Source organism: Lissotriton vulgaris, chromosome 6 (genome assembly GCF_964263255.1).
Source record: "Lissotriton vulgaris chromosome 6, aLisVul1.2, whole genome shotgun sequence".
Classification (NCBI taxonomy): domain Eukaryota; kingdom Metazoa; phylum Chordata; class Amphibia; order Caudata; family Salamandridae; genus Lissotriton; species Lissotriton vulgaris.
The window spans coordinates 1211584024-1211609416 of NC_141694.1; positions in this window are offsets into that span (position 1 = coordinate 1211584024).

Consider the following 25393-nt stretch of genomic DNA (forward strand, 5'->3'; position numbering starts at 1 on the left):
ACCCTGTGCCTCATGGGAACAGTCCAGCCCGAACTACCAAGCCATGTCTTTCCTAGACCGGAATCAAGCATCCAAGGACCGGTTTCTGGCTATCAGCCTTCTTCAGCCTGGATAGCTTGACTCCAGTGATGTGGAGAGCCTGGGACTCGCGTCTGAGCATACCCAGCCCACTCGGGGTGAAAATTGCAAAAAACACAGTTGATGGACAGAATGCAGAACAATGTCTTACATTCACCCCAGTACAAAGATCTGGGCCTAAATCTATCATTTTTTGCACTCCACACCACCCTAGGTCAGACATTGGCTATATGCAAATCAGCCTTGACCCTGTGCCTCATGGGAACATTTGAGCCCAAACTACCAAGACATGGCCTTCCTAGACCGAAATCAAGCATCCATGGACCGGTTTCCGGCTATCAGCCTTCTTCATCCTGGATAGCTTGACTCCAGTGATGTAGAGAGCCTGGGACTCACGTCTGAGCATACCCAGCCCACTCGGGGTGAAAATTGCAAAAAACACAGTTGATGGACAGAATGCAGAACAATGTCTTACATTCACCCCAGTACAAAGATCTGGGCATAAATCTATTGTTTTTTTTGCACTCCACACCACCCTAGGTCAGACACTGGCTATATGCAAATCAGCCTTGACCCTGTGCCTCATGGGAACAGTCCAGCCCGAACTACCAAGCCATGTCTTTCCTAGACCGGAATCAAGCATCCAAGTACCGGTTTCTGGATATCAGCCTTCTTCAGCAAGCCCGGCTGAAGACAGCTGTAATGCCAGAAACTGGTCCTCGGAAGCTTGTTTCTGGTCCAGGGAAGGCATGGCTTGGCAGTTCGGGCTGGACTGTTCCCATGAGGCACAGGGTCAGACTGTTTTGCATATGGCCATGTCTGAACTGGGGTGGTGTGGAGTGCAAAAAAGCGATAGATTTAGGCCCAGATCTCTGTACTGGGGTGAATGTATGACATTGTTCTGGATTCTGTCCATCAACTGTGGTTTTTGCATTTGTCACCCCGAATGGGATGGGTATGCTCAGACGTGAGTCCCATGCTCTCCACACCACTAGATTCAAGCAAGCCGGGCTGAAGATGGCTGGAATGCCAGAAACCGGTCCTCGGAAGCTTGTTTCTGGTCCAGGGAAGGCATGGCTTGGTAGTTCGGGCTGGACTGTTCCCATGAGGCACAGGGTCAGACTGATTTGCATATGGCCATGTCTGAACTGGGGTGGTGTGGAGTGCAACAAAACGATAGATTTAGGCCCAGATCACTGTACTGGGGTGAATGTATGACATTGTTCTGCATTCTGTCCATCAACTGTGGTTTTTGCAATTGTCACCCCGGGTGGGATGGGTATGCTCAGACGTGAGTCCGATGCTCTCCACACCACTGGATTCAAGCAAGCCGGGCTGAAGACGGCTGGAATGCCAGAAACCGGTCCTCAGAAGCTTGTTTCCGTTCCAGGGAAGGCAGGGCTTGGCAGTTCGGGCTAGACTGTTCCCATGAGGCACAGGGTCAGACTGATTTGCATATGGCCATGTCTGAACTGGGGTGGTGTGGAGTGCAAAAAAACGATGAATGTTCTGGAAGAAGGAGTGAAAAGTATGCTGAATTTCCTCATCCGAAGCAGAAATGCCCCTTTCATTTCTGATCTCGCTAATATAGCTCCTTGCTCAGTCTGATTTACTCTTCTAAGCAAGGAGCTTGCCCGCTCCTTCTCTATATTCAAAGTGTGAGATCTTACTGGCTTCCACCCTTCGGATAAGGCTGCAGTTGAGAATGCTTTCAAGCGGGGCTTTCAGATCCATGATCTTATCTCCCTTCTCCAGTAGGATTTCGGGAGACACTGAAGCAGATAGATCTGATCTACCTCTGCATCCTTCAACCTATGCTCAATATCTGTAATTTCCTACTTGTATATTCTGTTCCTATAACAGGACCTGTTGGTAAATTAGCCACGTAGGAAGGCTTTCAAAGAGTCCCAGACTGAGGTGATTAAGACAGTGCCCGCATTCACCTCTAAAAACCACAACACTTCTTGTGAGAGATAGAGTTCCTCTTCCTTCTCCAAAAGTATAGCGCAGTTAAAAGCCCAAGCCCTGATTGGACTGGGCGCTTCGAGTTTAAGAGTCAAAAGGACCCCAGAATGGTCCGAAAGGTGGGGTGCCAAATATACTATACTTTTAACCAGGCTCCTTAGTGAGTTAGGCATTTACTCGATTCTGAATCCTGATCCATATCTTCCTTTTTTCCTGCTCAGGAACCTTCAGTGAAGCTTTTCCAAATAGCTTGTCATTGCTGTGCACTATACCCTCAAGTAGAGTTTCTATTTCTTTCTCAGAGAATTTAACTTTTCTTTTCCTAGCACTTTGTCTGTCCTCTGCTGGATTTTCATGCTCCATTTTAAAGTTCTTTTCAGGTGTACTCAGTCTCTCTCCCTCTCACTCTCCCCTGCTCCCAGGGCCAGCTCCCTCCTCCCCCTGAGCCTCAGCATTGAAAAAGAGGCTTGGACAGCAGACTTCCTGGTTCTGATGTCATCAACATGCATCAATGTGCGACCCCGGAAATTGCAAAATCGCAACTTGCAAAATCGCAATTTGCGAAATTGAAAATTGCGAGTTCACAAACACAAGAAATCGCTATTAATTCTGCGAATTTTACCGATTCCTTATTTTTTCGCAATTTTCGTGATGCATTGCGTTTTGGAATTCCTTATTTGCGATTCCTTAAAAATCCCAAATATGGAATCGCAAACTCATTTAATGATGCATGTACCTGATTACATCTCCAAACTTAAACAAAAAAAAACTCCACCGGTAAATGTGCACCCTAAAGCATTGCTAAAAACATCCCTCCTATTCCAGTATTAACCGTCATTTTTAAGAGCATACGGGCGTGAGAGAGTTGGAAGGCCCAAGCATAGATCTGAATATCAGGCAAAGCAAGACCCCACTTCTCTCTTCGGCGTCTCAGCTTTTTCCAGGCTAATCTCACATATTTATAACCCCAAACAAAAGAGTTGATCTCCCTCTGGATTTTATCAATTTGTGTTTTGTCAAAGTGCAATGGGATGCAGTTAAAAAGAAAGGTGACTTTAGGAATTATCGACAGTTTAGCCAAGTTGGCTCTACTGATGATCGAGAACGGCAACGAAACTCAGGTCTTCATCAGCTTCACACACTCCCTCACCACCGCAGTTAGGTTAACCTCAGCAATCTCGGCTATATCTTGAACTATATTGACCCCTAAATATCTCTTTCTGGGGCTTATCTGATGCTGATACTGGCTTGCCACCTGGTTCCAAACTATTACCTCACACTTTGGGTCTCCCAGGTGGCTTGTCCAGATGTTTATGGATTTTTGGGATGGTGTAGAAATAGGGAGTAGTGGGGTTGGTATTCTCAAGAAAATTAGCTTCAGCTTCTTTTTTGCTCAACCAGTCGTTGGTTAATAATTCTTCAATGAGGACCGCAATGTCAATACGAAGTCGTTCCGTGGGGTCTTCGTTGATGCAAATGTAGTTTCTTTCGTCGGCTAGTAAGCGCTTGCACTCATTTCTGTAGTCCATCGTATTCTGTAGAACGATGGCTCCCCCTTTGTCTGCTGGCTTGATTGTGATTGTATCGTTGGTGGATAGTTGTTGTATTGTCTCCTGTTCAATGTTGCTTGTGTTGTGGAACACCTTGATGGTTATCGGGTCCAGTTCCTTAACTTGTTTCTTTACTGCCTTCTCAAAAGCCAGTAGTTCCACTGGTAGGTTGTCAGGTGGTGGTGTGAAGTTAGATTTATTCCTCAATCCTGTATCGCTTCTTTGTTCATCTGTAGATGGTTTGTCCCTAAGAAGACCTCAAGTTTTATTTTTCTGATGAACTCTTTGAGTTCACAGCAGAGTTTGAATCTGTCTACAGATGGAGTAGGTACAAAGCCTAACCCTTTTTCGAGCACTGACAGTTGTGTACGTGTTAGTGTGACATCAGATAGGTTCAGAACTCGACTGGGTTGTTGATTGTTATTTGGTTTTCCGGTGTGCCCATGCTCCATGTGTGGCTCCTTGTTATCTCCAGAGGTTGTGCCCACTGCAGTTGTTGTCCTCTTCTGTTTTTTCCTCTTTGCATCACTTTGCCCCGGCCTAAAAAAGACTGGTTCTGTTGGTCTTGTCCCTTGTCCCAGTGCTGGCATTGTTGTTGGTGGTAGGACTGGGGAAATTGAGGTGGGCCATAGAACAATGGTGGCGGTGGTCCGTAATGCTGGGGTCCTGAGTATGTGGGCCAGTTAAAGGGTTGTCCCCTTTGCAACCTCCCGTGATTTTCTCGTACACTTTTGGACCTCCAGTTGCTATTGCGATTGTAGTTACTGGATGAATCTGAACTGTCTGCGCCATACTCAATTCCCATCGCTGTCTGTGTTGTAACCAGGGCTCCTCCCACTTGGTACATAGTCGTCCTTGGTGTAGGGGTATACTTTGTCATGTGAAAATGATTTCTGATCTTTTCTTAGTTTCGCGTATTTTGTGTCTTTTAACCAAATCTCAAATTCCGTCATGGTTTTATTCAATTCTTCCAGACACTTTTTCAATTCTCTGGTGCTTTGATAGGACTTAAGATGGATCTCTAGTGTGTGAATATCTTCTTTCAGTGCCTCTGATAGACGTGCTGCTGTTTTTATTATCGCAAAAAACACAGTTGATGGACAGAATGCAGAACAATGTCTTACATTCGCCCCAGTACAAATATCTGGGCCTAAATCCATTGTTTTTTTGCACTCCACACCACCCTAGGTCAGACACTGGCTACATGCAAATCAGTCTTGACCCTGTGCATCATGGGAACAGTCCAGCCCGAACTACCAAGCCATGTCTTTCCTAGACCGGAAACAAGCATCCAAGGACCGGTTTCTGGCTATCAGCCTTCTTCAGCCTGGATAGCTTGACTCCAGTGATGCGGAGAGCCTGGGACTCACGTCTGAGCATACCCAGCCCACTCGGGGTGAAAATTGCAAAAAACACAGTTGATGGACAAAATGCAGAACAATGTTTTACATTCACCCCAGTACAAAGATCTGGGCCTAAATCCATCATTTTTTTGCACTCCACACCACCCTAGGTCAGACACTGGCTATATGCAAATCAGCCTTCACCCAGTGCCTCATGGGAACAGTCCAGACAGAACTACCAAGCCATGTCTTTCCTAGACCGGAATCAAGCATCCAAGGACCGGTTTCTGGCTATCAGCCTTCTTCAGCCTGGATAGCTTGACTCCATTGATGTGGGGAGCCTGGGACTCACGTCTGAGCATACCCAGCCCACACGGGGTGAAAATTTGCAAAAAACACAGTTGATGGACAGAATGCAGAACAATGTCTTACATTCACCCAGTACAGAGATCTGGGCCTAAATCCATCGTTTTTTGCACTCCACACCACCCAAGGTCAGACACTGGCTATATGCAAATCAGCCTTGACCCTGTGCCTCATGGGAACAGTCCAGCCCGAACAACCAAGCCATGTCTTTCCTAGACTGGAATCAAGCATCAAAGGACCGGTTTCAGGCTATCGGCCTTCTTCAGCCTGGACAGCTTGACTCCTTTGATGTGGAGAGCCTGGGACTCACGTGTGAGCATACCCAGCCCACTCGGGGTGAAAATTGCAAAAAACACAGTTGATGGACACAATGCAGAATAATGTCTTACATTCACCCCAGTACAAAGATCTGGGCCTAAATGCATCGTTTTTTGCACTCCACACCACCCTAGGTCAGACACTGGCTATATGCAAATCAGCCTTGACCCTGTGCCTCATGGGAACATTTGAGCCCAAACTACCAAGACATGGCCTTCCTAGACCGAAATCAAGCATCCAAGGACCGGTTTCTGGCTATCAGCCTTCTTCAGCCTGGATAGCTTGACTCCAGTGATGTAGAGAGCCTGGGACTCACGTCTGAGCATACCCAGCCCACTCGGGGTGAAAATTGCAAAAAACACAGTTGATGGACAGAATGCAGAACAATGTCTTACATTCACCCCAGTACAAAGATCTGGGCATAAATCTATTGTTTTTTTGCACTCCACACCACCCTAGGTCAGACACTGGCTATATGCAAATCAGCCTTGACCCTGTGCCTCATGGGAACAGTCCAGCCCGAACTACCAAGCCATGTCTTTCCTAGACCGGAATCAAGCATCCAAGTACCGGTTTCTGGATATCAGCCTTCTTCAGCAAGCCCGGCTGAAGACAGCTGTAATGCCAGAAACTGGTCCTCGGAAGCTTGTTTCTGGTCCAGGAAAGGCATGGCTTGGCAGTTCGGGCTGGACTGTTCCCATGAGGCACAGGGTCAGACTGTTTTGCATATGGCCATGTCTGAACTGGGGTGGTGTGGAGTGCAAAAAAGCGATAGATTTAGGCCCAGATCTCTGTACTGGGGTGAATGTATTACATTGTTCTGGATTCTGTCCATCAACTGTAGTTTTTTGCATTTGTCACCCCGAATGGGATGGGTATGCTCAGACGTGAGTCCCATGCTCTCCACACCACTGGATTCAAGCAAGCCGGGCTGAAGACGGCTGGAATGCCCGAAACCGGTCCTCGGAAGCTTGTTTCTGGTCCAGGGAAGGCATGGCTTGGTAGTTCGGGCTGGACTGTTCCCATGAGCCACAGGGTCAGACTGATTTGCATATGGCCATGTCTGAACTGGGGTGGTGTGGAGTGCAAAAAAACGATGAATGTTCTGGAAGAAGGAGTGAAAAGTATGCTGAATTTCCTCATCCGAAGCAGAAATGCCCCTTTCATCTCTGATCTCGCTAATATAGCTCCTTGCTCGGTCTGATTTACTCTTCTAAGCAAGGAGCTTGCCCGCTCCTTCTCCATATTCAAAGTGTGAGATCTTACTGGCTTCCAACCTTCGGATAAGGCTGCTGTTGAGAATGCTTTACAGCTGGGCTTTCAGATCCATGATCTTATCTCCCTTCTCCTGTAGGATTTTGGGAGACACTGAAGCAGATAGATCTGATCTACCTCTGCATCCTTCAACCTATGCTCAATATCTGTAATTTCCTACTTGTATATTCTGTTTCTATAACAGGACCTGTTGGTAAATTGGCCACGTAGGAAGGCTTTCAAAGAGTCCCAGACTGAGGTGATTATGGCAGTGCCCGCATTCACCTCTAAAAACCACAACACTTCTTGTGAGAGATAGAGTTCCTCTTCCTTCTCCAAAAGTATAGCGCAGTTAAAAGCCCAAGCCCTGATTGGACTGGGCGCTTCGAGTTTAAGAGTCAAAAGGACCCCAGAATGGTCCGAAAGGTGGGGTGCCAAATATACTATACTTTTAACCATGCTCCTTAGTGAGTTAGGCATTTACTCGATTCTGAATCCTGATCCATATCTTCCTTTTTTCCTGCTCAGGAACCTTCAGTGAAGCTTTTCCAAATAGCTTGTCATTGCTGTGCACTACACCCTCAAGTAGAGTTTCTATTTCTTTCTCAGAGAATTTAACTTTTCTTTTCCTAGCACTTTGTCTGTCCTCTGCTGGATTTTCATGCTCCATTTTAAAGTTCTTTTCAGGTGTACTCAGTCTCTCTCCCTCTCACTCTCCCCTGCTCCCAGGGCCAGCTCCCTCCTCCCCCTGAGCCTCAGCATTGAAAAAGAGGCTTGGACAGCAGACTTCCTGGTTCTGATGTCATCAACATGCATCAATGTGCGACCCCGGAAATTGCAAAATCGCAATTTGCGAAATCGCAATTTGCGAAATTGAAAATTGCGAGTTCACAAACACAAGAAATCGCTATTAATTCTGCGAATTTTACCGATTCCTTATTTTTTCGCAATTTTCGTGATGCATTGCGTTTTGGAATTCCTTATTTGCGATTCCTTAAAAATCCCAAATATGGAATCGCAAACTCATTTAATGATGCATGTACCTGATTACATCTCCAAACTTAAACAAAAAAAAACTCCACCGGTAAATGTGCACCCTAAAGCATTGCTAAAAACATCCCTCCTATTCCAGTATTAACCGTCATTTTTAAGAGCATACGGGCGTGAGAGAGTTGGAAGGCCCAAGCATAGATCTGAATATCAGGCAAAGCAAGACCCCACTTCTCTCTTCGGCGTCTCAGCTTTTTCCAGGCTAATCTCGCATATTTATAACCCCAAACAAAAGAGTTGATCTCCCTCTGGATTTTATCAATTTGCGTTTTGTCAAAGTGCAATGGGATGCAGTTAAAAATAAAGGTGACTTTAGGAATTATCGACAGTTTAGCCAAGTTGGCTCTACTGATGATCGAGAACGGCAACGAAACTCAGGTCTTCATCAGCTTCACACACTCCCTCACCACCGCAGTTAGGTTAACCTCAGCAATCTCGGCTATATCTTGAACTATATTGACCCCTAAATATCTCTTTCTGGGGCTTATCTGATGCTGATACTGGCTTGCCACCTGGTTCCAAACTATTACCTCACACTTTGGGTCTCCCAGGTGGCTTGTCCAGATGTTTATGGATTTTTGGGATGGTGTAGAAATAGGGAGTAGTGGGGTTGGTATTCTCAAGAAAATTAGCTTCAGCTTCTTTTTTGCTCAACCAGTTGTTGGTTAATAATTCTTCAATGAGGAACGCAATGTCAATACGAAGTCGTTCCGTGGGGTCTTCGTTGATGCAAATGTAGTTTCTTTCGTCGGCTAGTAAGCGCTTGCACTCATTTCTGTAGTCCATCGTATTCTGTAGAACGATGGCTCCCCCTTTGTCTGCTGGCTTGATTGTGATTGTATCGTTGGTGGATAGTTGTTGTATTGTCTCCTGTTCAAAGTTGCTTGTGTTGTGGAACACCTTCATGGTTATCGGGTCCAATTCCTTAACTTGTTTCTTTACTGCCTTCTCAAAAGCCAGTAGTTCCACTGGTAGGTTGTCAGGTGGTGGTGTGAAGTTAGATTTATTCCTCAATCCTGTATCGCTTCTTTGTTCATCTGTAGGTGGTTTGTCCCTAAGAAGACCTCAAGTTTTATTTTTCTGATGAACTCTTTGAGTTCACAGCAGAGTTTGAATCTGTCTACAGATGGAGTAGGTACAAAGCCTAACCCTTTTTCCAGCACTGACAGTTGTGTACGTGTTAGTGTGACATCAGATAGGTTCAGAACTCGACTGGGTTGTTGATTGTTATTGGGTTTTCCGGTGTGCCCATGCTCCATGTGTGGCTCCTTGTTACCTCCAGAGGTTGTGCCAACTGCAGTTGTTGTCCTCTTCTGTTTTTTCCTCTTTGCATCACTTTGCCCCGGCCTAAAAAAGACTGGTTCTGTTGGTCTTGTCCCTTGTCCCAGTGCTGGCATTGTTGTTGGTGGTAGGACTGGGGGAATTGAGGTGGGCCATAGAACAATGGTGGCGGTGGTCCGTAATGCTGGGGTCCTGAGTATGTGGGCCAGTTAAAGGGTTGTCCCCTTTGCAACCTCCCGTGATTTTCTCGTACCCTTCTGGACCTTCAGTTGCTATTGCGATTGTAGTTACTGGATGAATCTGAACTGTCTGAGCCATACTCAATTCCCATCGCTGTCTGTGTTATAACCAGGGTTCCTCCCACTTGGTACATAGTCGTCCTTGGTGTAGGGGTATACTTTGTCATGTGAAAATGATTTCTGATCTTTTCTTAGTTTTGCGTATTTTGTGTCTTTTAACCAAATCTCAAATTCCGTCATGGTTTTATTCAATTCTTCCAGACACTTTTTCAATTCTCTGGTGCTTTGATAGGACTTAAGATGGATCTCTAGTGTGTGAATATCTTCTTTCAGTGCCTCTGATAGGCGTGCTGCTGTTTATATTATCGCAAAAACACAATTGATGGACAGAATGCAGAACAATGTCTTACATTCGCCCCAGTACAAAGATCTGGGCCTAAATCCATTGTTTTTTTGCACTCCTCACCACCCTAGGTCAGACACTGGCTACATGCAAATCAGTCTTGACCCTGTGCCTCATGGGAACAGTCCAGCCCGAACTACCAAGCCATGTCTTTCCTAGACCGGAATCAAGCATCCAAGGACCGGTTTCTGGCTATCAGCCTTCTTCAGCCTGGATAGCTTGACTCCAGTGATGCGGAGAGCCTGGGACTCACGTCTGAGCATACCCAGCCCACTCGGGGTGAAAATTGCAAAAAACACAGTTGATGGACAAAATGCAAAACAATGTTTTACATTCACCCCAGTACAAAGATCTGGGCCTAAATCCATCATTTATTTGCACTCCACACCACCCTAGGTCAGACACTGGCTATATGCAAATCAGCCTTCACCCTGTGCCTCATGGGAACAGTCCAGACCGAACTACCAAGCCATGTCTTTCCTAGACTGGAATCAAGCATCCAAGGACCGGTTTCTGGCTATCGGCCTTCTTCAGCCTGGATAGCTTGACTCCTTTGATGTGGAGCGCCAGGGACTCACGTCTGAGCATACTTAGCCCACTCGGGGTGAAAATTGCAAAAAACACAGTTGATGGACAGAATGCAGAACAATGTCTTACATTCACCCCAGTACAAAGATCTGGGCCTAAATCCATCGTTTTTTGCACTCCACACCACCCTAGGTCAGACACTGGCTATATGCAAATCAGCCTTGACCCTGTGCCTCATGGGAACATTTGAGCCCAAACTACCAAGACATGGCCTTCCTAGACCGAAATCAAGCATCCAAGGACCGGTTTCCGGCTATCAGCCTTCTTCAGCCTGGATAGCTTGACTCCAGTGATGTAGAGATCATGGGACTCACGTCTGAGCATACCCAGCCCACTCGGGGTGAAAATTGCAAAAAACACAGTTGATGGACAGAATGCAGAACAATGTCTTACATTCACCCCAGTACAAAGATCTGGGCATAAATCTATTGTTTTTTTGCACTCCACACCACCCTAGGTCAGACACTGGCTATATGCAAATCAGCCTTGACCCTCTGCCTCATGGGAACAGTCCAGCCCGAACTACCAAGCCATGTCTTTCCTAGACCGGAATCAAGCATCCAAGTACCGGTTTCTGGATATCAGCCTTCTTCAGCAAGCTCGGCTGAAGACAGCTGTAATGTCAGAAACTGGTCCTCGGAAGCTTGTTTCTGGTCCAGGGAAGGCATGGCTTGGCAGTTCGGGCTGGACTGTTCCCATGAGGCACAGGGTCAGACTGTTTTGCATATGGCCATGTCTGAACTGGAGTGGTGTGGAGTGCAAAAAAGCGATAGATTTAGGCCCAGATCTCTGTACTGGGGTGAATGTATGACATTGTTCTGGATTCTGTCCATCAACTGTGGTTTTTGCATTTGTCACCCCGAGTGGGATGGGTATGCTCAGACGTGAGTCCGATGCTCTCCACACCACTGGATTCAAGCAAGCCGGGCTGAAGACGGCTGGAATGCCAGAAACCGGTCCTCAGAAGCTTGTTTCCGGTCCAGGGAAGGCAGGGCTTGGCAGTTCGGACTGGACTGTTCTCATGAGGCACAGGGTCAGACTGATTTGCATATGGCCATGTCTGAACTGGGGTGGTGTGGAGTGCAAAAAAACGATGAATGTTCTGGAAGAAGGAGTGAAAAGTATGCTGAATTTCCTCATCCGAAGCAGAAATGCCCCTTTCATCTCTGATCTCGCCAATATAGCTCCTTGCTCGGTCTGATTTACTCTTCCAAGCAAGGAGCTTGCCCGCTCCTTCTCCATATTCAAAGTGTGAGATCTTACTGGCTTCCAACCTTCGGATAAGGCTGCTGTTGAGAATGCTTTCAAGCTGGGCTTTCAGATCCCTGATCTTATCTCCCTTCTCCTGTAGGATTTCGGGAGACACTGAAGCAGATAGATCTGATCTACCTCTGCATCCTTCAACCTATGCTCAATATCTGTAATTTCCTACTTGTATATTCTGTTCCTATAACAGGACCTGTTGGTAAATTGGCCACGTAGGAAGGCTTTCAAAGAGTCCCAGACTGAGGTGATTAAGGCAGTGCCCGCATTCACCTCTAAAAACCACAACACTGCTTGTGAGAGATAGAGTTCCTCTACCTTCTCCAAAAGTATAGCGCAGTTAAAAGCCCAAGCCCTGATTGGACTGGGCGCTTCGAGTTTAAGAGTCAAAAGGACCCCTGAATGGTCCGAAAGGTGGGGTGCCAAATATACTATACTTTTAACCAGGCTCCTTAGTGAGTTAGGCATTTACTCGATTCTGAATCCTGATCCATATCTTCCTTTTTTCCTGCTCAGGAACCTTCAGTGAAGCTTTTCCAAATAGCTTGTCATTGCTGTGCACTACACCCTCAAGTAGAGTTTCTATTTCTTTCTCAGAGAATTTAACTTTTCTTTTCCTAGCACTTTGTCTGTCCTCTGCTGGATTTTCATGCTCCATTTTAAAGTTCTTTTCAGGTGAACTCAGTCTCTCTCCCTCTCACTCTCCCCTGCTCCCAGGGCCAGCTCCCTCCTCCCCCTGAGCCTCAGCATTGAAAAAGAGGCTTGGACAGCAGACTTCCTGGTTCTGATGTCATCAACATGCATCAATGTGCGACCCCGGAAATTGCAAAATCGCAATTTGCGAAATCGCAATTTGCGAAATTGAAAATTGCGAGTTCACAAACACAAGAAATCGCTAATAATTCTGCGAATTTTACCGATTCCTTATTTTTTCGCAATTTTCGTGATGCATTGCGTTTTGGAATTCCTTATTTGCGATTCCTTAAAAATCCCAAATATGGAATCGCAAACTCATTTAATGATGCATGTACCTGATTACATCTCCAAACTTAAACAAAAAAACTCCACCGGTAAATGTGCACCCTAGCATTGCTAAAAACATCCCTCCTATTCCAGTATTAACCGTCATTTTTAAGAGCATACGGGCGTGAGAGAGTTGGAAGGCACAAGCATAGATCTGAATATCAGGTAAAGCCAGACCCCACTTCTCTCTTTGGCGTCTCAGCTTTTTCCAGGCTAATCTCGCATATTTATAACCCCAAACAAAAGAGTTGATCTCCCCTCGGCTAGTAAGCGCTTGCACTCATTTCTGTAGTCCATCGTATTCTGTAGAACGATGGCTCCCCCTTTGTCTGCTGGCTTGATTGTGATTTTATCGTTGGTGGATAGTTGTTGTATTGTCTCCTGTTCATTGTTGCTTGTGTTGTGGAACACCTTGATGGTTATCGGGTCCAGTTCCTTAACTTGTTTCTTTACTGCCTTCTCAAAAGCCAGTAGTTCCACTGGTAGGTTGTCAGGTGGTGGTGTGAAGTTAGATTTATTCCTCAATCCTGTATCGCTTCTTTGTTCATCTGTAGGTGGTTTGACCCTAAGAAGACCTCAAGTTTTATTTTTCTGATGAACTCTTTGAGTTCACAGCAGAGTTTGAATCTTTCTACAGATGGAGTAGGTACAAAGCCTAACCCTTTTTCCAGCACTGACAGTTATGTACGTGTTAGTGTGACATCAGATAGGTTCAGAACTCGACTGGGTTGTTGATTGTTATTGGGTTTTCCGGTGGGCCCATGCTCCATGTGTGGCTCCTTGTTATCTCCAGAGGTTGTGCCCACTGCAGTTGTTGTCCTCTTCTGTTTTTTCCTCTTTGCATCACTTTGCCCCGGCCTAAAAAAGACTGGTTCTGTTGGTCTTGTCCCTTGTCCCAGTGCTGGCATTGTTGTTGGTGGTAGGACTGGGGAAAATGAGGTGGGCCATAGAACAATGGTGGCGGTGGTCCGTAATGCTGGAGTTCTGAGTATGTGGGCCAGTTAAAGGGTTGTCCCCTTTGCAACCTCCCGTGATTTTCTCGTACCCTTCTGGACCTCCAGTTGCTATTGCGATTGTAGTTACTGGATGAATCTGAACTGTCTGAGCCATACTCAATTCCCATCGCTGTCTGTATTGTAACCAGGGTTCCTCCCACTTGGTACATAGTCGTCCTTGGTGTAGGGGTATACTTTGTCATGTGAAAATGAATTCTGATCTTTTCTTAGTTTCGCGTATTTTGTGTCTTTTAACCAAATCTCAAATTCCGTCATGGTTTTATTCAATTCTTCCAGACACTTTTTCAATTCTCTTTTGCTTTGATAGGACTTAAGATGGATCTCTAGTGTGTGAATATCTTCTTTCAGTGCCTCTGATAGGCGTGCTGCTGTTTTTATTATCACAAAAAACACAGTTGATGGACAGAATGCAGAACAATGTCTTACATTCGCCCCAGTACAAAGATCTGGGCCTAAATCCATTGTTTTTTGCACTCCACACCACCCTAGGTCAGACACTGGCTACATGCAAATCAGTCTTGACCCTGTGCCTCATGGGAACAGTCCAGCCCGAACTACCAAGCCATGTCTTTCCTAGACCGGAATCAAGCATCCAAGGACCGGTTTCTGGCTATCAGCCTTCTTCAGCCTGGATAGCTTGACTACAGTGATGCGGAGAGCCTGGGACTCACGCATGAGCATACCCAGCCCACTCGGGGTGAAAATTGCAAAAAACACAGTTGATGGACAAAATGCAGAACAATGTTTTACATTCACCCCAGTACAAAGATCTGGGCCTAAATCCATCATTTTTTTGCACTCCACACCACCCTAGGTCAGACACTGGCTATATGCAAATCAGCCTTCACCCTGTGCCTCATGGTAACAGTCCAGACCGAACTACCAAGCCATGTCTTTCCTAGAAAGGAATCAAGCATCCAAGGACCGGTTTCTGGCTATCGGCCTTCTTCAGCCTGGATAGCTTGACTCCTTTGATGTGGAGAGCCTGGGACTCACGTCTGAGCATACCCAGCCCACTCGGGGTGAAAATTGCAAAAAACACAGTTGATGGACAGAATGCAGAACAATGTCTTACATTCACCCCAGTACAAAGATCTGGGCCTAAATCCATCGTTTTTTGCACTCCACACCACCCTAGGTCAGACACTGGCTATATGCAAATCAGCCTTGACCCTGTGCCTCATGGGAACAGTCCAGCCCGAACTACCAAGCCATGTCTTTCCTAGACCGGAATCAAGCATCCAAGGACCGGTTTCTGGCTATCAGCCTTCTTCAGCCTGGATAGCTTGACTCCAGTGATGTGGAGAGCCTGGGACTCGCGTCTGAGCATACCCAGCCCACTCGGGGTGAAAATTGCAAAAAACACAGTTGATGGACAGAATGCAGAACAATGTCTTACATTCACCCCAGTACAAAGATCTGAGCCTAAATCCATTGTTTCTTTGCACTCCACACCACCCTAGGTCAGACACTGGCTATATGCAAATCAGCCTTGACCCTGTGCCTCATGGGAACATTCCAGCCCGAACTACCAAGCCATGTCTTTCCTACACCGGAATCAAGCATCCAAGGAGCGGTTTCTGGCTATCAGCCTTCTTCAGCCTGGATAGCTTGACTCCAGTGATGTGGAGAGCCTGGGATTCACGTCTGAGCATACCCAGCCCACTCAGGTTGAAAATTGCAAAAAACACAGTTGATGAACAGAATGCAGAACAATGTCTTACATTCACCCCAGTACAAAGATCTGTGCCTAAATCCATCGTTTTTTGCACTCCACACCACCCTAGGTCAGACACTGGCTATATGCAAATCAGCCTTGACTCTGTGCCTCATGGGAACATTTGAGCCCAAACTACCAAGACATGTCTTTCCTAGACCGAAATCAAGCATCCAAGGACCGGTTTCCGGCTATCAGCCTTCTTCAGCCTGGATAGCTTGACTCCAGTGATGTAGAGAGCCTGGGACTCACGTCTGAGCATACCCAGCCCACTCGGGGTGAAAATTGCAAAAAACACAGTTGATGGACAGAATGCAGAACAATGTCTTACATTCACCCCAGTACAAAGATCTGGGCATAAATCTATTGTTTTTTTGCACTCCACACCACCCTAGGTCAGACACTGGCTATTTGCAAATCAGCCTTGACCCTGTGCCTTATGGGAACAGTCCAGCCCGAACTACAAAGCCATGTCTTTCCTAGACCGGAATCAAGCATCCAAGTACCGGTTTCTGGATATCAGCCTTCTTCAGCAAGCCCGGCTGAAGACAGCTGTAATGCCAGAAACTGGTCCTCGGAAGCTTGTTTCTGGTCCAGGGAACACATGGCTTGGCAGTTCGGGCTGGACTGTTCCCATGAGGCACAGGGTCAGACTGTTTTGCATATGGCCATATCTGAACTGGGGTGGTGTGGAGTGCAAAAAAGCGATAGATTTAGGCCCAGATCTCTGTACTGGGGTGAATGTATGACATTGTTCTGGATTCTGTCCATCAACTGTGGTTTTTGCATTTGTCACCCCGAATGGGATGTGTATGCTCAGACGTGAGTCCCATGCTCTCCACACCACTGGATTCAAGCAAGCCGGGCTGAAGACGGCTGGAATGCCAGAAACCGGTCCTCGGAAGCTTGTTTCTGGTCCAGGGAAGGCATGGCTTGGTAGTTCGGGCTGGACTGTTCCCATGAGGCACAAGGTCAGACTGATTTGCATATGGCCATGTCTGAACTGGGGTGGTGTGGAGTGCAAAAAAACGATAGATTTAGGCCCAGATCACTGTACTGGGGTGAATGTATGACATTGTTCTGCATTCTGTCCATCAACTGTGGTTTTTGCATTTGTCACCCCGAGTGGGATGGGTATGCTCAGACGTGAGTCCCATGCTCTCCACAACACTGGATTCAAGCAAGCCGGGCTGAAGACGGCTGGAATGCCAGAAACCGGTCCTCAGAAGCTTGTTTCCGGTCCAGGGAAGGCAGGGCTTGGCAGTTCGGGCTGGACTGTTCCCATGAGGCACAGGGTCAGACTGATTTGCATATGGCCATGTCTGAACTGGGGTGGTGTGGAGTGCAAAAAAACGATGGATTTAGGCCCAGATCTCTGTACTGGGGTGAATGTATGACATTGTACTGCATTCTGTCCATCAACTGTGGTTTTTGCTTTTGTCACCCCGAGAGGGATAGGTATGCTCAGATGTGAGTCCCATTTTCTCCACACCACTGGATTCAAGCAAGCCGGGCTGAAGACAGCTGGAATGCCAGAAACCGGTCCTCGGACGCTGGTTTCCAGTCCAGGGAAGGCATGGCTTGGCAGTTCGGGCTGGACTGTTCCCATGAGACACAGGGTCAGACTGATTTGCATATGGCCATGTCTGAACTGGGGTGGTGTGGAGTGCAATAAAATGATGGATTTCGGCCCAGATCTCTGTACTGGGGTGAATGTATGACATTGTACTGCATTCTGTCAATCAACTGTGGTTTTTGCATTTGTCACCCCGAGTGGGATGGGTATGCACAGACGTGAGTCCCATGCTCTCCACACCACTGGATTCAAGCAAGCCGGGCTGAAGACGGCTGGAATGCCAGAAACCGGTCCTCGGAAACTTGTTTCCGGTCCAGTGAAGGCATGGCTTGGCAGTTCGGGCTGGACTGTTCCCATGAGGCACAGGGTCAGACTGATTTGCATATGGCCATGTCTGAACTGAGGTGGTGTGGAGTGCAAAAAAACGATGGATTTAGGCTCAGATCTCTGTACTGGGGTGAATGTATGACATTGTACTGCATTCTGTCCATCAACTGTGGTTTTTGCATTTGTCACCCCGAGTGGGATGTGTATGCTCAGACGTGAGTCCCATTTTCTCCACACCACTGGATTCAAGCAAGCCGGGCTGAAGACAGCTGGAATGCCAGAAACCGGTCCTCGGAAGCTTGTTTCTGGTCCATTGAAGGCATGGCTTGGCAGTTCGGGCTGGACTGTTCCAATGAGGCACAGGGTCAGACTGATTTGCATATGGCCATGTCTGAACTGGGGTGGTGTGGAGTGCAAAAAAACAATGGATATAGGCCCAGATCTCTGTACTGGGGTGAATGTATGACATTGTTCAGCATTCTGTCCATCAACTGCGGTGTTTGCATTTGTCATCCCGAGTGGGATGGGTATGCTCAGACGTGAGTCCCATGCTCTCCACACCACTGAATTCAAGCAAGCCGGGCTGAAGACGGCTGGAATGCCAGAAACCGGTCCTCGGAAGCTTGTTTCTGGTCCAGGGAAGGCATGGCTTGGTAGTTCGAGCTGGACTGTTCGCATGAGGCACAAGGTCAGACTGATTTGCATATGGCCATGTCTGAACTGGGGTGGTGTGGAGTGCAAAAAACGATGGATTTAGGCCCAGATCTCTGTACTTGGGTGAATGTATGACATTGTTCTGCATTCTGTCCATCAACTGTGGTTTTTACATTTGTCACCCCGAGTGGGATGTGTATGCTCAGACGTGAGTCCCATGCTCTCCACACCACTGGTTTCAAGCAAGCTGGGCTGAAGACGGCTTGAATGCCAGAAACCGATCCTCGGAAGCTTGTTTCCGGTCCAGGGAGGTCATGGCTTGGCAGTTCGGGCTGGACTGTTCCCATGAGGCACAGGGTCAGACTGATTTGCATATGGCCATGTCTGAACTGGGGTGTTGTGAAGTGCAAAAAAATGATGGATTTAGGCCCAGATCTCTGTACTGGGGTGAATGTATGACATTGTTCTGCATTCTGTCCATCAACTGTGGTGTTTGCATTTGTCATCCCGAGTGGGATGGGTATGCTCAGACGTGAGTCCCATGCTCTCCACACCACTGGATTCAAGCAAGCCGGGCTGAAGACGGCTGTAATGCCAGAAACCGGTCCTCGGAAGCTTGCTTCCGGTCCTGGGAAGGCATGACTTGGCAGTTCGGGCTGCACTGTTCCCATGAGGCACAGGGTCAGCCTGATTTGTGTATGGCCATGTTTGAACTGGGGTGGTGTGGAGTGCAAAACAACGATGGATTTTGGCCCAGATCTCTGTACTGGGGTGAATGTATGACATTGTTCTGCATTCTGTCCATCAAATGTGGTTTTTGCAGCTGTTTTTATTATCAGCACTAGCCAATCCCTGGTGCAGTGCCACAAGATAAGCAACCAATCTTTCTTGAATAATTTATCCTTCTGAAATATGAAGGTTCGTACCATCTAATTAAACCTCTTAGTGCAATGCTAGCCCTGAGGTATTCTGCAATCTTTATGCCATGTACTAATGTCTTGATTTGGTTGCGTTTCAATATGGTTAATTCGTCCCAACATTGGCTGGCCTCATTGTTGTCTTTATTAGGTGCTCCAGTTAATGGTAACATGGAGGCAATGACCCTGTCTTCCTCTTCTTCTGAATAGGTCAGACCTGTTACTTCTGCCATGATAGTTTATGGAAGACTATGTGTGGTGTAGTGTGTGGTGGAGTGGTTAGAAAGTGATTAAAAATACCTTGCTAGTGGGCCTAAACAACTTTATTTTCCTATTAAACTTTACTAGGAGTGGCAAACACAGGGCTGGTCCCTGTGTGGTCCTGAGGAAGAGCTAGGGAAAGCTCGAAACATGTTGATCATACACTAAATTCCTACTCATCACGTCAGGTTTCCCAGTGCAACACCCCTTTTAGACATACCAATCTAGGAGCAAGAATAAAGTTGTTTAGGCCCACTGGCAAGGTATTTTTAATCACTTTCTAACCACTCTACCACACACTGAAGCACACATAGTCTTCCACTAATAGTACTTCTACGTATTTCCGCAAGTCATAGCACGCCCCAGTTCGTAGAGAACTGGGTTGGCCCAATCATGAAGCATGTCACCGTGGGGAAATCCTGGTGAGTGAGGGGAGTCAAGAATGACATTTTTCTTCCATTCAGGTTCTTCCTGATCACACTGATCAAGAGCCACACTCTTGAACTAGGTCTCAGAAACCGATTACCTTGGGTTTTCTTTATTTGTATACGTACGGAGGGCGACCTAGTCTCACACCGTCCACCTCCCCTACCTTGTGTACGGTCCTTCACAAAGCCTTTCTGATCTGGATGCAGGATATCCCCAACCACTGTACCCAGACGTGCTGCCATTATAGATATAAAAATGTGATAATGGGCATGCAATAAAGAAATGGGTCTATAAGACCCACAATTGGATGCCGCTTTCCCTGGTTTCAGTATCAAGACTATGGTAGCCTCGTTCCATGAGTCTGGCAGGATAAGGCTTTCTTGCAAGATCTGATTGAAGAGTTTGGTCATAGTAGGGATAGCCTGATCCCCTATTAGCTTATAGATCTCGGCAGGTAAGCCATCTGGCCCTGCGGCCTTGCCGTTCTTAGTGTTAAAGATTGCCTCCCTTACTTCGGAGCAAGAAAAGTCCCTGTCTAGATAGAGTTGTTGCTCTGGACTAAGAGAAGGAAGCAAAATGTCTTCAAGCCACCTCTGAGCACACTGGCTGTCTTCATTGCCATCCTCGCAATAGATGTTCTGGAAGATGGAGTGAAAAGTATGCTGAATTTCCTCATCCGAAGCAGAAATGCCCCTTTCATCTCTGATCTCGCTAATATAGCTCCTTGCTCGGTCTGATTTACTCTTCCAAGCAAGGAGCTTGCCCGCTCCTTCTCCATATTCAAAGTGTGAGATCTTACTGGCTTCCAACCTTCGGATAAGCCTGCTGTTGAGAATGCTTTCAAGCTGGGCTTTCAGATCCATGATCTTATCTCCCTTCTCCTGTAGGATTTCGGGAGACACTGAAGCAGATAGATCTGATCTACCTCTGCATCCTTCAACCTATGCTCAATATCTGTAATTTCCTACTTGTATATTCTGTTCCTATAACAGGACCTGTTGGTAAATTGGCCACGTAGGAAGGCTTTCAAAGAGTCCCAGACTGAGGTGATTAAGGCAGTGCCCGCATTCACCTCTAAAAACCACAACACTTCTTGTGAGAGATAGAGTTCCTCTTCCTTCTCCAAAAGTATAGCGCAGTTAAAAGCCAAAGCCCTGATTGGACTGGGCGCTTCGAGTTTAAGAGTCAAAAGGACCCCAGAATGGTCCGAAAGGTGGGGTGCCAAATATACTATACTTTTAACCAGGCTCCTTAGTGAGTAGCTGACCAGCACAAAGTCGATACGTTACTGGTGTCTATATTTAAAATTCCTATATGACACCCCTTGCTGCAACCCAGATCTATCTCTCCAAATGTCCGATAGGGTAAACTGCTTCATGGCCCCCAGCAAATATTCTCAAGATTTAGACAGGGCCACCACCCTGTTAGACGGAGATTTGTCCAATACAGGGTTTAAAACGATGTTAAAGTCACCCGCAAGGACCATTGGCTCTGGAAAATCCAATAGATGCGATAAAATGGTCTTTAAACTTGTAGGATCGTCCTGATTAGGGCCGTAGTACCCAGTTAAGGTTAACAGGGTACCTATAATTAAAGCTTTGATAATCACCAATCTGCCATTTGGGTCTTTTATATAAGAGCAGACATGGTCCCCAGCTGACTTCTTAAAAATAATTGATACCCATAAAATATTAGCTGATTGGTTTGTGCTAACATGAGAGCCCACCCAAGTTTGGGGCTTTAACAGGGAAATCGTTTTATTTTCCAGTAGATGTGTTTCCTGGAGGACAATGACCTGCGCCGTGGAGTCCCGCAGATATTGTAAGATCATATCTCTCCTTGGCCTAGTGCACAGGCCATTGACGTTCCAGGAATGAATCTGAAGAGAAGTCATGGTGGCTCCCCCTTCTCTACCATATCAAAATACAAAGTGCCGGCTATTAACGCCCTCAGCACCTTTCCTACGCCCTTAACCTTAATTCCAAGCCGGGACATATCCAAAATAGCGAGAATGGGGATTCAAAAAAAATTATTCTCCCCCCCTCCTCCCAACCCTACCCCTCGCCCATCCCTGGCTACCCCACACCCATGGAGAACCCGTCCCCCAAGCATCTGGACAAATGAAGTCCAGATAGTTGCACCCTGAAATTTCCACCCAAGACCCCCCTCCACAAAGAGAAGAAAAAAAAGCTCACCCAAAAGTGCCAGATCAAAAGAGCAAAAGAAGACGCCCCTACCAAAAAAAGAAAAAAATAGCCTACCCACACCTATCCATAAAGTAGCCATTATTAAACTGAACCTTTACTATAAATATAAATATAAGCCTGCTAACCTGTGAGGTGGGGGGAAATAGAAAAGGAATAAAAAAAGAGGGAGACCCGATCAGTGGCTGTATTAATTTCTTTTATCTCATCTCCATCCACAATCTTCCCCTATCTTTTAAAAAGATCCTTACCAATCCTCCCCTCAAAAAGCTTCCTACATAAAAGGGTGCTTATATTGTATATAAGGGCAGATCTGAGATCTGATCTGGGAGCTAACATCACACAAGGCTTGAACGTTTTTAGCCTGACTGTAAATTTACAAGTAGATCCTCAGCCTCCTGTACTGATATTACATCGTACATCTGATTTTTTAACAAAATCCTCAAGGAAGCAGGAAATTTAAGTTGGGCCACTGCTCCCAGTTTTTTAAATTCATCCAGCTTTCTCCCCAATTCCCATTGCCGATCTAACGTGGCTCTAGCCAAGTTTGATCGGATCTGAAAAGGAAAGTCCTTACCTCTCAGCGATTTAAGTTTGAGGGAGGGATTCAAAATATTCTCCTTCACTGAGAAGGTGTGGAAATTGATAAGGATTTTCCTTGGCTACTAATGGTTCAGGTTACTTCTGAAGGGGTCCCGATGGATTCTTTGAATGTTCCTGTCCAACTCCTCAACCGAAATCTCTCAATCTAACGATTCTTTTAGGAGGTTTATCATAAAGGGCTTAAGATCTTTCCCCTTTATTCCCTCTGGGACAATCAATGCCCGTAGATTATTCCTGCAGGAGTTGTTTTCTATTGTTTCCAGCCTGTCGCTTAGTGCTCCCTCCTCTTTCTTCAAAACTGTAAAATCCCCCTTCATGACATCCAGCTGACCAGTTAGTGCCCCCATATCAGATTCTAAAGTTTCTGTCCCTGCGGTAAGAGATCAATTTTTTTATCTAGTGAGTCACAGAAGCTTCTGATCTCCCCTTGGTTCAGCGGAAACCTCAAAGCCCTTCTTTATATACACAGCAAGTGAAGCCATAAGAAGTTTTAAAGAGGAGATTGAATGTGCCTCAGGAGCTGGGCCTGGGGCCGGAATGAGAGCCTTTAAATTTGGGGCTATTGCCCCTCCGTCTGAACGGTCTTCTGAAGAGGCCAATTTCTGACCCTTAAATGGATCCTGATAGCTTTCAGGGTGACTACATGAGGTGTCAGGTCACGACCTCCCCCCCTTCTTTCACTACCTCCATTCTGTTATCCCTCACTGCCGGCCCAGAGCTATCTGCATCTGCTGGAACACAGACTCCCACAAGCCTGCGGCTCCCTAGATTTGCTTTTAAGGTAGGGGTAACTGGCTCGCTTGAATCGGGTTCTGACTGAATTTCGGCCTCTCCTACCATTCTTACAGCATCTTCCTGTCTATCAAGACACAATATTTCAGGTAAGACCTTAAAATAAGACCTCAGGGGGGGGGTAATTCTGGGAAAGGACCCTTAGCCTTGGCCTTAGAGAGTTTAGAGTTCTTCTATTTAACCTCCCCTGATAAGAAGGTAGAGATGTTATTTTTGTCAACCTTCCCGCCTTTTGGGGTCTTCGCCTTCACCATCCAGCCAGCCCCGTTATTGCTGCCATTGTTGCCGTTGCTGCTTCTGTCAATATCCTCACAATTGCTGCTATTCGAGATGTTACCAGGGGTAAAAATGCTGGTAGGAATGCTGGTAACCAAATCCCCTTCACATAACTCAACTGCAGTTGATTGGTGGCTTTCTTAGTGGACTTAGCCCTTACAAACCCTCCTCCACCCCTACGCCTCTTGTCTTTTGTGTAGCTCTTACCGTTACTCAAGGGGGAGGCAGGGACAGAGGCAGAGACAGGAGCAGAAACAGTGGAATTCACCCCAACTGAACCATTAACTAGAGCGCATTCTACCTTGTTAGTGGACCCCCCACTGGCCCGTCAACCTGCAGTCCTCCGCAGTCCTGAGTGGGAGTCTTCACTGGCACCAGCCCCACATTGCAGGAACTTTGCTTATGGCCGCCGTCATAGCTTTCCTCAGAATGACTCTCCTCCATGATCTGCTCCAGGTTGACCGCTACTTCCTTAAAGCTCCCCCTGAGGAGACCGCGATCCGCAACTCTGCGACTTCTCCTCAGCTCCAGCGCCACAGCTCCCCAGAGTGTCGAGATGAAGGAGACAGAGGAGGTGCGAGTTGCAGTAACCGGGCCAGGGAAGCCGCCTTCATCTTCTACCTCTCAGCCCCCGCCGACACACATCCGTGGGAGGCAGGCCGCCGGCAAAGCGCGAAAACGAGAGATGGAGCCGGAATCAGAACAGGAGCAGGAGACCGAGCCAGAGCCCGAGCAAAAACCAGCCTGCGGGCAAAGCCTAGCTAGTAAAACAAATACATTATTCTGACGAAAAGAGTGCTTCTTGACCTGCAATACAAAACTTGAGAAAGAAAACATTCCACAGGACACATGAAATTCAACTTTTAATGCTGAAATTAGAGTTTTCAGGGACTGGTATTTCAGGCCTACGATTTTCAGCTAACATAAGAATGCACCATGTAAGCTTTACGAATTCACATAAACATTAATGCAATTTCAATTAGTAAATTTACCTTCGTATGAAATGTTATAAATAATAAACACATTTAGTACATGATTAGTTGTCAGTTTCACAACACAAGTTCTCCCTGTTAATGTTTACGCCAATGACATTCATTTTCCACGCTAATTCTCCATGCTACTTGTCAATAGCCTAACAAATGTCACAAAATTGTTAATACATTCCAAATCTAGCACTTCATGTTTCATATTTTTGCAAGATTATATGCGAGTGCATACTGCACATGGTTGTGATGCACCACTACAAACAATATGAAATTTCTGCTTCATCAGCCTGATGAATTAAGGGCGTTGGAGGTTTGGCCATTCGACTTCTCACCCGATTCAGAGCGGGCAGCTGAATGGTCAGTTTTCACTTTTTCTTTACTGCTGTGAAAAACATGTTATGTTATTTTAATTTAATTTATATCACGCACAGATACTCGAGAGTGTCCCGGCACGGAATATAGAGGGCAACCATCAGGAATTTTATGCAACAAAATATATTTTCAGATTCTTTTTGAAAATCAACAGATCCTGAATGGTCCTGAGGGTTAAAGGGAGAGCGTTCCAGGCAACAGCAGCTTTTCAAAGCTAGAGAGCTGCCTCCAAGCCTCTGACATTTAAAGCAGGGAACCTGAGCAAGGTGCTGGGACAGGGAACGCAAACAAAGCGCTGGAGTAAAAAAAGGCAAAGCATTTTTGTAGGTAGATGGGACCACGCCTCTGAAGAGCGTGATGGGCCATGACCAAAGATTTAAATTTGACCCGGTAGGCTACAGGAAGCCAGTGCAGAGAACGCAGATGAGGTCTCATGCTATTCCTAGCCGGAATTTCAAGAAGGAGTCTGTCTGCCACATTTTTGACCACCTGGAGTTTTTTTAACAGATATCCTGGGATGACCACATAAAGGGTATTGGCGT